The sequence below is a fragment of the Saccoglossus kowalevskii genome, chromosome 22 (assembly GCF_978046115.1).
Source record: "Saccoglossus kowalevskii chromosome 22, keSacKowa6.1, whole genome shotgun sequence".
Lineage (NCBI taxonomy): Eukaryota > Metazoa > Hemichordata > Enteropneusta > Harrimaniidae > Saccoglossus > Saccoglossus kowalevskii.
This window is the reverse complement of record NC_140662.1, coordinates 27,009,105-27,023,720: the sequence shown is the minus strand read 5'-3', so window position 1 is coordinate 27,023,720 and position 14,616 is coordinate 27,009,105.

Below are 14,616 nucleotides of genomic sequence, written 5' to 3'. Positions count from 1 at the left end.
CAGTTCCAAATAAAGATTACCAACGTCAAATGAGCAACATTTGACTGGTAATCAAGATTCATGTAATCCATGGCTAACAAGCAACATCACAAGCGAAGTTGTAGCATGCAGTAAGTCATCCCGTCAGTGGAGTACCGCAGTAACACGGCATGTTTGCCATCAGCATTGTATTCAAACGAATCACGTGGTGTGCCGTTCTCGTTCAAACCCGGGATTCGATCAATAGGGGAGTCCCATTAAAAAAACACATTGCAAATCATGCAAGTTCAACATTTTCAAACCAATATACTAAAACAGAAATGCTCAGAGATGTAAATGAAGGATAGATATTACTTTTCACTATACACATCTCTGTTGATACTATTCCTCACATATTCTACTCCCAATTACTCCTGCGTAAAATGGACTAGCCTCTTCATGTTGACATTCAGACTAAAATCACGTGACAGGCTGTTAAAATTGGCTGTTGCATACTCTTTCGCCGGTCTGGAAAATGTGTTTAATTAACTCACATTCAAGCAACAATGCAGATTTCCCAGTGGGAGTGAGACTATTCAAACTCTGCCACTAAAAAATAGGGGTGTTTTCAGCAAAAAACGAATAACCCTGGAATACACACAATATACTGAATTTCGGAACAAATCGTGCATTACTTACAGCAGCAGAATACCACAGAAATATCAGACGAAACATGAAAACACTATATATTGTATTTCAGCCTGAACCCTCTATATTGCAATTCAAGGAATTAACCCCATATGTGCATCCATTTCCCATCTTGGTATCACCCACCCCTGAAAACAAACTCTTAATACCACGCTGAAGCGTTTGGTAACAAGTGTGGTGTTTACAATCTATGTAATTAAAAGTGTGGTGTTACAATTCACAGGGATTGACGTGTGGTGTTTACAATCGACATGAATGCAAGTGTGGTGTTTACAATCTACATGAATACAAGTGTGTGTTACAATTTATAAGGATAGAAATGTGGTGTTTACAATCGATATGAATGCAAGTATGGTGTTTACAATCTCTACATGAATGTAAGTGTGGTATTTACAATTTATATGAAAATGTATGGGCTAAATTATTTGCTGGGGGGGTGGCCGCTTAAGTATGTGTACGCTCGTACTCTAACTTATAGCACATGGACCTAAAGGCGTTTGGCAAAATGATATTGCTCAAAAGTACGTTCGATAAACATAAACATGGTTTTCACCCTATTTTATCAAAGGCGAGTAATTTGAATTCCCAACAAAGGTAAAAAAAAAATTCCGTCCTGTAACAGTTTGTGCTTCACATGTTCCCTCGCTTTTAATTACGTGTTAGTCGTCACTGCCGCCCCATAAATCTTGGCGATAACGATTTGGTTGCTATCGCCGACGTAATTCAAAAAACGTCAAATTTGTTTCATGGCGACAATATTTTTGACTTTTGTTGCAATGTTTATTTATTCCCGCACCAAACATTCACGTTCATTAAATTGCGTTTTTTAAGTCACATGCTATAGAGTGCATTTTTGGAGTCCCTCAAGTTTGTTTCAACGACTGCAGTCGCACCAGAGATAACCAAAACATTGAAACGTTCCTCCTAAATTCATGTGCATTAAATTGCGTTACGTGATCCTCAATTTTATTTTACGTACCTTTGTCACCCATTTCTTCACCAGAGTGAATTACAGCATTAATATTTGTTCCTTGGGAATCTGTAAACTGCATTTATTTTCGATGTATTTTTACATTTATTTATGTCTCCTAAGAAAGTTCCCCAATTTTCTGCATAAGCAGAACGAATGAATTATATAGATAGGTAAAGCAAATACAAACTACTAGCACGAGTTTTATAATAATAGTAAAAAAAAAATATGGGCCCGATAACTAGCAATGCCATGTTACAATGGTGCATTATTGTCACCATGTTTATTTAACCTTGAATATTCCCTCACCAGAGTGAATTACGTCACGAATATTTGTTCCCCTGAAATCTGTAATAAAACTGAATTCATGTCTTTCATTAAAATTCATGAAGATTTGTATCGTTTTGAACCATTCCAGATTTCTCAGAGCAGGCAGGCTAACACGTTTGTCACACGTGACTTTTCACGCTATGATTTGCCACATATCAATACACAGGTGTTGTTCGGTAATTCAAGACGGAGGCCCATACCTGGTTGGCAAGGAAACTATTAAATCTTTCTCTTCCCATACACATACACATCTGCTTTGGTTTCAATTCCACGTAAGAATTGAATTCATTCAGAATACGTTTTAAAGTTCTCGCGAACTCCGCCATATTTAAATATAGTTCGGGTTTCCGCCTACCAATGACCCTTGATTTGCATAAATGCATGATCAAGCTGTTGCAGGGCCGATTTAAAGAAGCGCCATCTTGCGTGCGGAGTGGTTTTGGACCGCGCTGGTCACTGCGTTTCCCTGAATCTCGCCAATATCGATTGGGTCGAAATTAATGTAGCTATCGTCAAGGTAAATAGTATCTCACCCCACAGGTGCTCGGAACGTTTCTTGGCTATTTTAGGTCATTTTTTATTAGCCAAGAAACGTTCCGAGCGCCTGTGTCTCACCCCCGTAGTTATTATCGCCGATTTTCCGAGTCGCTACTGGAGTGATCACGACCCAAATTGTAGTTCTCCTGGCGCCTCTAAATAAAAAAAAACTACCTAACAACTGGACTGAATTAATAATATCAAGAACAAATCATGGAAGATTGAGCGAAAATCGGCTGTTTTTTTACAAGGACAATACTACTATCTGCCCAAGCACAATCAAGAACCACTTCCAGAATTGCCAGCACTAAGATGACCGTTATTTGGCCATCTTCAATTGAATACCATAACAAACGCATGTACATATGTATCTAAGAAGGCCTGTCGGACAAGTGAAGTTTTCCCACAATCCAGTAAAATTATAGAACAGTTTCAGACACTCTTTCGCGCAAGCAATGAAAATGCCGAATTAATGGATAAATTTGGTTCTCTGCATGGATGCACTCTCATCTCATGTGTTTTCATGTTGCTTTTCCAGGTAAAACACTTGTCCCATTCTTCACACAGGTATGGGCTGCTTACCACTATGCACAATCATATGTCTTTTTAGATTGCTTCTCGAGGTAAAACACTTGTCACATTCCTTACACTGGTATGGCTGCTCACCGTTGTGCATTCTCTTATGTGTTTTAAGGCTGCTTTTCCAGGTAAAACACTTGTCACATTCCTTACACTGGTATGGCTGCTCACCAGTATGCACTCTCATGTGTGTTTTTAGGTTGCTTTTCCAGGTAAAACACTTGTCACATTCCCTACACTGGTATGACTGCTCACCAGTATGCAGTCTCATGTGTGTTTTTAGGTTGCTTTTCCAGGTAAAACACTTGTCACATTCCTTACACTGGTATGGCTGCTCACCAGTATGCACTCTCCTGTGTTTTTTCAGGCTGCTTTTCCAGGTGAAACACTTGTTACATGTTTTACACTGGTATGGCTGCTTACCAGTATGCACTATCATGTGTGCTTTCAGACTGCTCATCTGGGTAAAACACTTGTTACATTCCTTACACTGGTATGGATGCTCACCTGTGTGCACTTTCATATGTGTTTTCAGGTTGCTTGTCCGTTTAAAACACTTATCACATTCCTTACACTGGTATGGCTGCTCACCAGTGTGCAATCTCATATGTGTTTTCAGGTTGCTTGTCCGGTTAAAACACTTGTCACATTCTTTACACTGGTATGGCTGCTCACCAGTGTGCACTCTCATGTGTGCTTTCAGGTTGTTTTTCCAGGTAAAACAATTGCCACATTCTTTACACTGGTATGGCTGCTCACCAGTATGCACTTTTGTGTGTTCTTTCAGCTTGTCTTTCCCAGCAACACGCTTGCCACATTCTTCGCACTGGTATGAGTGCTCACCAGTATGTATGCTCATATGTCTTTTCAGGTTGCTTTTCTGGGAAAAACGCTTGCCACATGCTTTACACTGATATGGTTGCTCACCAGTATGTACTCTCATGTGTGTTTTCAGCATGCCTTTCCAAGCAAAACTCTTGCCACATTCTTCGCACTGGTATGGCTGCTCCCTGGCATGCACTCTAGTGTGTTTTTCCGGGTTGCCTTTCCCAGCAAACCACTTGTGACAATCTTTACACTGGTATGGTTGCTCATCAGTATGTAATCTCATGTGCCTTTCTGGGTGGTCTGTCTTGGTCAAACAACTGCAGCATACTTTACCCTGCGACTTCGCTTCCACACTTTGAGTTAGTCTTTCGTCGCCATTATTTTTCATGAAAGGCTTGACATGTACTTCAGCATGGTCTAGTAGCACGTTAGACATGTTGCGCGCAATAACCTATTATATCACGGCCTGAAAATATATTGTACCGCGGTCTCGATGTGGCCAGTTTTTTACACAACTGTTTACGTGTAAATGTAATTTCTGTGTCTTTTTCACGAGGGCTTCTAAATGCTGTATTTGTAGCTCGCTCGCTCGTAATTTTAAACGATTCTGAATGATTATACTCTTTATTACCTGCTCTACATAGCACAAATTTACTCATAAAATTAGCAATAACAAAAGTAGTATACCCTTAATACCGGTAGTGACCATTACTTTCCGAATCGACCATCTGTAAAAGCAGTCCTATGTTCAGAAGGTCCGAAGTTCAGAAGTTCAAAAAGTCCGACGTTTCAGAAAGTCCAATGTTCAAAAATTTCACAATTAACAAAACCCCAGAGTTGTGACAAATATTCAGACAGACTACTATTCTTTGATCTGCATAATTATGTACACCTTTTAATTAATAGTTAATATGATTCAGCAGGATATCATCTGAACATCGGACCGTTACCGTTACAAGTGTGTAAATTATGTGTCAACGTCGCCATCTTCGTCCATATTGTCACCGTAAATTTTATACTTTTATAAGTGATCAGAACATGCTCCACTAATGGTCTGTGATTTAATGTGTTCAATGTGTGAATATTTTATTTGCTCATTATGGTTAATGGGGTCAACTATGGTTGTGCTGTGTTAGTTAGTTGGATAGTTGAAATTACATGATTTACAAAATTCGATCAAGCTGCCTCACCCAGGTAGCTGTGACATTACGTTATTGTTACAATTTTACTGGTGGAGCACATGCTCTATCAAATTTGCTACTTAAATTGCAAAACAACTAACAGCACCCAAGCAACGAAAATACAGAGGCGCGGCCAACTGACAACTGAGAAGTTAATCTGAACAACATAGGGTGTGTCATTTTTTTGTAGGAGTTCATCCCATTTTTCACACTGGGCTCGCCGACAATATCTCTTCAAAGTTGATATTTATCGAACAAAATTAAGACAAAGTGTACAGACATTTTATCTAAGTCGACAGTTATTAATTACCTTGGCAATAAGTCCAAAGGTAATGCTCATATTGATATGCAATTGCATCTTCCAGCCCTGTGATATACATGGTATGCCCATTATAGACTCTGTACAGCACAAAACATAAACGCACTTCAGCAAGTTAACGCAAGTATATCAAAAAAGGGAGGCATGCTACGTTTGTTTTAGCCGTGGTTCTGTTAGGTAGGGCTATTTCTGACCGTAAACACGGTCGCGTCGATGTATAGGACGAACCCTAATGCTGCGACGCCACCCTCTATTCGCATAGCGGTAAAAGTGAAGGGAATATATATTTCTGTACACCGGTCCATAAAACTGGCTTGAAGAACACAATTAATTCTCTGATTTCGACCAAACAAAATAACGTCAGGGGAGGATTACATTCTACTGGCTCGATAGGCACTTAAATGTGTTATGTCTTCCTTTTAACAATTATTTTAGATTGTTTGTAAGAATAAACAATATTTTGATGCTGTGCGATTTCTACCAGACTTCGTCCACCCAAGAACAATGACATGGCACTGTCCCTTTGTTTTCTGCGATGCAAAGACCCAGTGACCCAGTTTTATATTTTGAATTCCTGCCAACCAACCTGCTTTGGGATCGTGGACTTGTTCCATTTCCACAGGGAGTACAGGTTTATGAAAATCTATATTTTAACAACAATTTAAAATAAAATAAATAAAAAAAATATTTTGTGAATTACTACGTTGGTTGCGTACATTAATACGTCACATTGTGCATTTCTCAAGTTTATTTACGCGTGTAAATGTGATGATATGGTCCAAATCGCGCGCACACCCATACCGTTGATTCCAAGCGTACGTGCCAAGGTTTTTGCAAATCGGTTAGCTAGTTTGCTAATTAGGTAGCAAATTGTATAACCATCTTGCAAATCTGTAGTTCCATGCGCATGTGCCCCACCAGTAATTAAGGAGAACTGTTCGAGTCACGCACATATTTTAGAATCCACGCCCACTTTTGCGAAATCACGCCCTTAATGTAACTCAATGTTCAATTAACAGTTAATGTCATTTTAATTAAAGGGCGGTGGTCGTCGCGCCGCGCATGTGTGACATTTTTGTTGATAAAGATTGATTTTCCCCCAATTCAATGCGCATCTGAATGATAATGGAAATCACGAGTACGAGTTTTGATCTGGGCGTGCAATAATTACCGCCGATGACTCCCACTTCAATGCCTTTCAATCACCATGGAAATTACATAGTTCAATCTTAGTAACGTCTCTGTTTGTACTCGTTGGTCTGTGCAACAGTCATATGAATTCCATATCTCGTGCATGCGTGGCGCGACGACCACCGCCCTATTTGCAAAATGTACATGCCCACCCCCAGAATTAAATGATCCATTCCTTATAATTTGTAGACCCGTTTATATAATGTCAAGTGACTTGTATCAGGTGTTTGTTTCATTCATAGATTGTTGGATTATATAGACTGGCGCGTGCACCACCTATGACCACGCTACTAATTTAAATACTAGTATGCCAATTTTCTTCGCATGCGCTGTATCATCTGATAGTTGCTAAATTGATGCCAATACAACCACAAGGCAACATTTTCAGACTAACAAGTAGAGAGTCAAAAGAACCACGTAAGAATAGTAAGCTAACTAATCTATCAGAAATGCCGCTCAGGGGTGTATTACATGGCTTAATTTCACGGCGATATATTTAGATATGGGTTATAATGTGTTTTGAATATGTAATTAGTTCGCTAATACGACCATCTCATGGCATTTTTAAAGAGTTTGACTATGACGAATGTCGTCTTTGGAGATAAGATAATTGTGTGAAAGTTAATCGTCTCACTGTGGAGCACGTAGTCTGAAATTAGAATTCCATGTCATTTATGTTTGTGGACACATTTAGAAAACAGTTAGTCATTCATCAGTTGTTGTGTTTTCAGTAAATTGTACAGTTGTGTTTTGAAATATAAGTTTGCAAACTTGTGTTTTCAAAAGTCCCGCCATCTTTCCTTGTACAACGGCAGGTTGCACTGGTAATCTTAATGGGACCTGCTGCTTCCATGGAGATATGACACTTCGTTGCTAAGAAACCCACCTGGTTCTCGGTAAGTTAGCGTCTTCTTTTTAAAAATAGATGGAAAACTCGTAGGTGCTAGCTACCTTCTGTTGCATTCTTACTTTTTTTCTTAGTGGTCGTTGATCACTATCAACATGTCTTTTCTAGATTATCTACTGAGTACTGAGTTTATTTACCAAGATTACACAGATGAGCGACACTGTAAATTACATGAACTAAAAACCTAAATGATATAAAAATACAATAATTTATATTGAGAAAATTAACGATAATTCAAATAAAAAAAATACATTTCACACTAATACTAGAGTTGCTATTCAATGAAAGCGAACAAAAGATTAGTTAAAGCACATGTCAGGAACAAAGGATTGCATGGTCATGAAGCACATGGCCAGAACAATAGAAACAATCTACATATCCCGTCAGTTGGTCAAATCTAACAAATTCCACTCAGTTTGGCTTGTGGGAGTTAACACTTTCTAAACAGTTGAAATGAGCTGGAATCTGAACATTCGCAAACCAACTCTGGGCTGAATGGTTCAGTGGCCAGAGAAGTGAAAGGACGAGATGCTCCTCAGATGAGTCCAATGATGTTACTGACCCAAACTGACTTCTCAGTGCTAAGTTTCATGGGAAATGCAATTTTGTGGTGAGTCTGCATAGTTAAGGTCGGCTGTTCATTAATAAAGGTAAAATAATTGGATATGGCAGATAGAGATAAAAGAGACAATGTGGTACTCCCAAAGGGCCGGACTGCATTGAATGATGAACCACGTGATCCAAAACGTGCCTCTGTCAGGACAGCAAGCTTTAAAGTTATAATGGTAAGGTGACAGCTCTTATAAAAGAAATTAATATATTGACTGGTGATCTTAGTAACAGTCCAGTTGTGAGAGACAAACTTTAAAAATGTGTGTCCACATATGAAAAATTTAAAGAAGCTGATAACAAATACCAGGATTTCCTGACAGAAGTCAAAGGTCGTCAAGACTTCAGTAAATGGTCCATGCTACGCATGACTGTGGTGTTGAGCTCAGAAATCAAATTGATGCTTGCTTAATTGAAAATGGAGTACAAGACACAATGCTACCAGAAGATAATGTTCAATTAGGTGATAGTGTGCCAGAAACTGGCACCAGGCTTAGAAGGTCATCAAGGTCAAGCCATGTGTCACACCAAGCAGTAGAAGTGCTGCATCCATGTTAGAAAAAGCAGCTAAGAAGGCGTATGGTCGCCATGCAGGAAAAGCAAGTGCTTGAGAGGTATGAGATGCAAATACAGATAAAACAGGAAAAGTTGAAAATGCAGCAAATGGAAGCAGACGAAATCCGTAAACAGAAGCAAATGTTAGCCATTAAAGTCAAACTTGCCGAGCAAGACGCAGTGTACCAACAGTTTGAACATGGATAGAACGATAGTATGAATGATAGAGATAATATTTTGAGTGAAATGTATGTACCAAGAAGAAGGATGTTCATTTATTTAGATTACAGGTAGTACAAAGAACTAAAACATAAGACAAGAGAGAGAGAACATTTCGAAATAATAAATATTTAAAAAAATGAATGAGCAAGTAATCCATGGCTATGGCAACAGAAGATAGCAATTGTAATGCTAGGCAAGTCTGTTCCCCTGTATAAAACAGCAAAGAAACTTCTTGAGGAGGTATATGGAAACTTAAACTTACGTCAAGCAAGCAGAGGAATGACCAGATGAAGTCAAAATCGGTCTCAATGAGTTTGCATATGTTATGACCAAGTGTGACAAAGCCATGAAGGGTGAATTGCATTTGAAGGAGTTAAACCACCACAAGAATTTGGAAATGTTAATATACAAACTGCCACAGAAAATGAGATAAAGGTGGCATACAAAAACGTATGACATATCACAACATAAACCAATTCAGTTTCCAGACTTGTTGAAGTTTGTCGATAAGAGAGGTAATGAATCATGAGTTATTTGGGAACTTGAATAATGCATCACCAAAAAAGAGCATGGTTTGAAATATGCCAAGAAATCTGTTGTTGGTGTCAAGAAACACACACAAACATTTCCATCACAGCAAATCCGGAATCACACCAGCAATGCCCATGTTATTCAGAAAATACTCATGAGTTACCAAAGTGTAAATACTTTAGTTCCAAGAATATAAAGCGAAAAAAACAACTGATAAGAAGCAAAGGGATATGGTTGTTTGAAAAATGCCAACTATCTAGTCTGTGGACAGAGTCATTATATGGTGCACTACAACAAAACAAAGGAGCAGTATGTATCAGCTACAGTCAGTTTGGTTAAGGCAAAGGGTGTTTACAACTTTGGAAGGACAATTGAAATCTACCTGGTGTACTTGTGATTTCCATAACAAAGGATGTTTATGATCTAGGTGAGACAGCTGCTGGTAAGACCACATTCTGATTGGCCCATGTGGAAACTCGGGTGGTTTCCCTGAATCTGGGCCATTTATGCCTATAAATTGGACACACTGAGGACAAGTGGATTTGAACGATCTACAGCAATACACACGCCGCAATAACATTGAAATTAAAGGAATCCCTGTTATGGAAGACGAAGACACCGACGACATAGTAATTAAGGTCGCGTCGTCCGTTGGAGTTGAGATCACCCGCGGCGACATCGACATCTCACACCGTCTACCAAGCAGATCTACTCGCCATGACTACAATCAACTAGAAGAAACACGACATTCAACGATTATTGCGAAGTTTACAAGACGTACTGTGCGTAACAAAATATACAGTTCCAGAAAATACCTGAAAAATAAAACCACAAATGATATTGTTAATACCGGCAGCAATCCAATTTACCTCAACGAAAACCTGACTTCATTGAACAAACAACTATTCTACAGCGCAAATCAAAGACGTAAAGCAGCTCAATATCGCTACATATGAACCAACGCTGGTAAAATATATGTAAGGAAGGACAAAGGTGAACCAGTGATAAGTATAACACAACTTAGTGACATTCACCGCATCATGTAACTGTATTCAGTTTTAGCATCCATTATTATCATTATCCACAACCATGGATTCAACACCTTTAAAGTACAATTGTAATTCATATACTGTTAACCAATTCAATAACAGTCTTAATTCTTCCTCACAATCATGTGCTTTTATTCACCTGAATATTAGATCACTGTCTAAACATTTTGATGAGCTAACAACTTTTCTTAATGTATTGGAGAGAACATTTATGTTTTTTGGCCTCAGTGAAACCTGGCTGCATTCTGAAACTAATTGCGATTTATATAATATTCCAGCTTACAACTTGATCACCAATCACAGAGATAACTTACGGGGTGGTGGTGTGGCACTGTACATTCATAGCTCTTTGTCTTTCACCCCTATTAACATTAATATTATGCACTGTGAATCGGTCTTTGTGGAAACTACCATTAACAACAAAACAGTTATCATAGGTGTTAATTACAGAAAACCCAATACTCCCTATTCAGAATTCCTCAACAGTTTAGAAGCATGTCTAGATCAGCTGTCTGCTAGTGGTAATGAATGCATTATCCTTGGCGATGTGAACATTGACACCTCTTCAGATTCACCATCTGCCTCCCAATATCTAACATTAACAAGTACTTTTATTTTACCCAGGTAATTAACATCCCAACACGCGTCACTGACAACACAAGCACGACCATCGATCACCTCCTTACTAACATTACAAATTATTTCTTCGATTGCGGTACTATTCAAACCGATATTACTGACCACTACCCCATATTTGGTGTCATTGAACGTCTTAATCACGTGTTTCAGACAGATAATCATGTTCAGAAATACGACTTTTCCTACTATAATAAAGACCGGTTTTTGACCGACTTAAGTGATGCATCTTGGCAGTCAGTTTATAATTGTACCGATCCTAATGTCGCGTACACATTATTTTATAATATTTACTACGGTATTTCATCTAAACATCTTCCAATTAAAACCATTCACGTTAAATCTAAATCTCTTCGAAAAACCTGGCTATCCCAAGGTCTCCTTAAATCGGTCAAAACCAAACATAAATTATTTGGCAAATTGAAAAACAAACCAACTGATATCAGTTTGTTAAATAAATATAAAACCTACAGAAACTTGTTAACTAAATTACTAAAATTGGCCAAGAAACGGTATTATTCAAACAAATTTTCAGCATCCCGTGGCAATAGCAACAAAACATGGCAAGTGGTCAACGAAGTCCTTAATAAGTCTAATCGTTCAACCGTTCTACAGAAATTAATTTCAGGCAATTCTGGCAAAATACTGACCACTAGTTCAGATATTGCAGATGAGTTCAATGACCACTTTGTTAATATCGGTCCAAATCTTGCCGCTCAAATTACTAGCTCTGGTGATTTCATTGATTACCTCACTGGCAATTTTCTAAACTCTTTCTTCTTTCATCCTGTAAGCGACATCGACGTTTTCAAAGAAATTATTTCCCTTGACCCGAAAAAATCTGTTGGACATGACAGCATTCACCCAAAACTAGCAAGAAACGCCGCGCACCTAATCTCTCATCCTCTCGCACATATTATCAATTGTTCACTGAGCCAAGGCATTTTTCCAGACTCTCTCAAAACTGCTAAAATTACCCCAATTTATAAAAAAGGACCTACTACAGATACCAACAATTACAGACCCATATCTATCCTGCCTACATTTAGTAAAATTGTTGAATCAATTGTTAATAAACAGCTGATTAATTTCATAGAGAAAAAAAGTATACTTATCAAAACACAATTTGGTTTTCGTAAAAAACAGAGCGCAACACTTGCCCGAGCCGACCTGATCTCAGACATAGCCGAGAAACTGGACAAAGGTTATATTACTTTTGGAATTTTTATCGACCTGAAAAAAGCCTTTGATACTATAGATCACAATATTCTGTTCCACAAATTACAATATTATGGGATCAGAGGGCTCCCGCTACTCTGGTTTAAAAACTACCTTTCTGTCCGTTATCAATCAGTGAAAATTAACAATATTACATCTACATATAAACCAATAAAGTGTGGTGTTCCACAAGGATCGATTCTTGGCCCACTTTTATTCCCAATTTACATAAATGATATCAATAACTCAACTAATGCTTTTGACTTTCGCCTATTTGCAGACGATACTAATCTCTTTCAGTATATTAAAAGTAACACAATCAAACTTGCACATACTAACAACGATTTTCAAAGAGTCTGTGAATGGTGCAGTGCCAACAAACTTACAGTCAATGTAGAAAAAACCAAATGCATGACTATTAAAACGCCTCATAAACACCTGGGCATTGAGGGCAGCTTGGATATAAATGGGTTTGAGATAGAGGGCGTTTGTTCAATCAATTATCTTGGCGTGTCCATTGACCAGCACCTCAACTGGAAACCTCACATTGAAAAAGTAAAAAAAATAATTGCCCCCAAAGTTGGTATTATCTCCCAGATCAGACATTATGTGCCCAAATCAGTTTTACTTTTGTTATACAATTCCCTGATTCTCCCGCATATTAGTTATTGTTTAGAAGTATGGGGAAACGCCTATCATACACTATTAGAGCCTGTCCTTCTTTTGCAAAAGAAAGTTGTACGGCTTATCTCATTTGCTGTTTACAATGCACATACTGCCCCTCTATTTAAAAAATTGGGCATACTTGATATTCACAAGTTGTGTAAATTTAAGATATGTCTGTTCATTTATGATCTGAAAAGCAACCGCTATGCCCATACTATCAATGACTATCTCTCCCCTCTACCTCATTTATATCCAACACGACTTGCGTCAGGTAATAACTACTATGTCCCCAGGATGAATCTTTCACTTTCCCAACATACTTTAAAATATACAGCCGTAAAACATTGGAATTCTCTACCTGCGCCAATCAAACAAATTACTAATAGAATAACTTTCAAAAGTTCCCTAAAACAACATATACTGAACAACGTACTTTAATATTTAAATACTAGCTTTATCATATGTATGATACAAATATTATTTGCAGCTAAACTTTATTTGTACTTGCCCACGATTGTTCCACTAATAATATGATGTGCAGAGTAGCGCATTAACAGCTCCATTTTTTTTTCTTTCTTTTTTTCTCTAATTTTTTTTTTATTATTATTATTTTACTTATTTATTTCTGGAGATTTTGTTTTTTGTTTGTATGTGTATATATGTATGTGTGTGCATGTATATATACATATATATATATATATAGCCTGCATAGAAATGTATATTGGTTAGAATTGGGCCACAGACTAGATTAGTTCGGATGAACTACCTCTGTGGTCCACACCAAGAAATTATTATTATTATTATTATTATTATTATTATAAGATTACTAGAATTGTAGAACCGGTTGCCAGGCAAATTTAGCGATCTCGCGAGATCTCGACCGAAGCGGAAAATAGCCTATTGTGTTCCTTTCGTTTATGCGTCCTCAATAATAGTAGCAGACGACCATTTCCTGGCGTTGTAATTGCTTTTCCACTTTCCGTAGAATGTCTTAATACAGTGACGTCATTTAACCAAATAAATTTGGCGTCGCAAGTTTGTGTTACGAAATTCTTTGTAAGGAACCATAGCTCTTCTGTGTTGATAAAAATCCTAATGTCTTAAAATAGCAAATGTAATGACACCAAATGTATGAGGAATGACTAAAATACCATCACAAAGACTAAAGTCCGAAAAAAGAGTGCTATGGACCCACAGCTAGACGTCCATCAAAGTGAGCGTATATCCGTTTTGAATCTCTCGTCGATGAACTCCCTCTCACAGAGTCATACTACGCGTGGTACACTTGAAATATGTTTGGTGATGTGTGTTAGGATTGTTAGGATCCGCCATGGATTATAAAATAACCAGAAATTAACAAAACAATGGCTAGACTTTTTTTGATTTTTTTAAATTGTAACTACATGCAGACTTAGTTTTCCCTGTATATGTATCTATATGTCACGTGTTTGAACATTTTACAGGGGACTCCTTCCCACTAATCGCCGTACCAATGGAATTGTAAGGTTATTGAACCCAAAAAACCATTTAGTTGGATCCACAATAACACCTGTGTATAGCTGCTGCGATATTGTGAGACAAGTCATACAGGCTTCAATCATCGTTCTGTGAGATTTGTATGA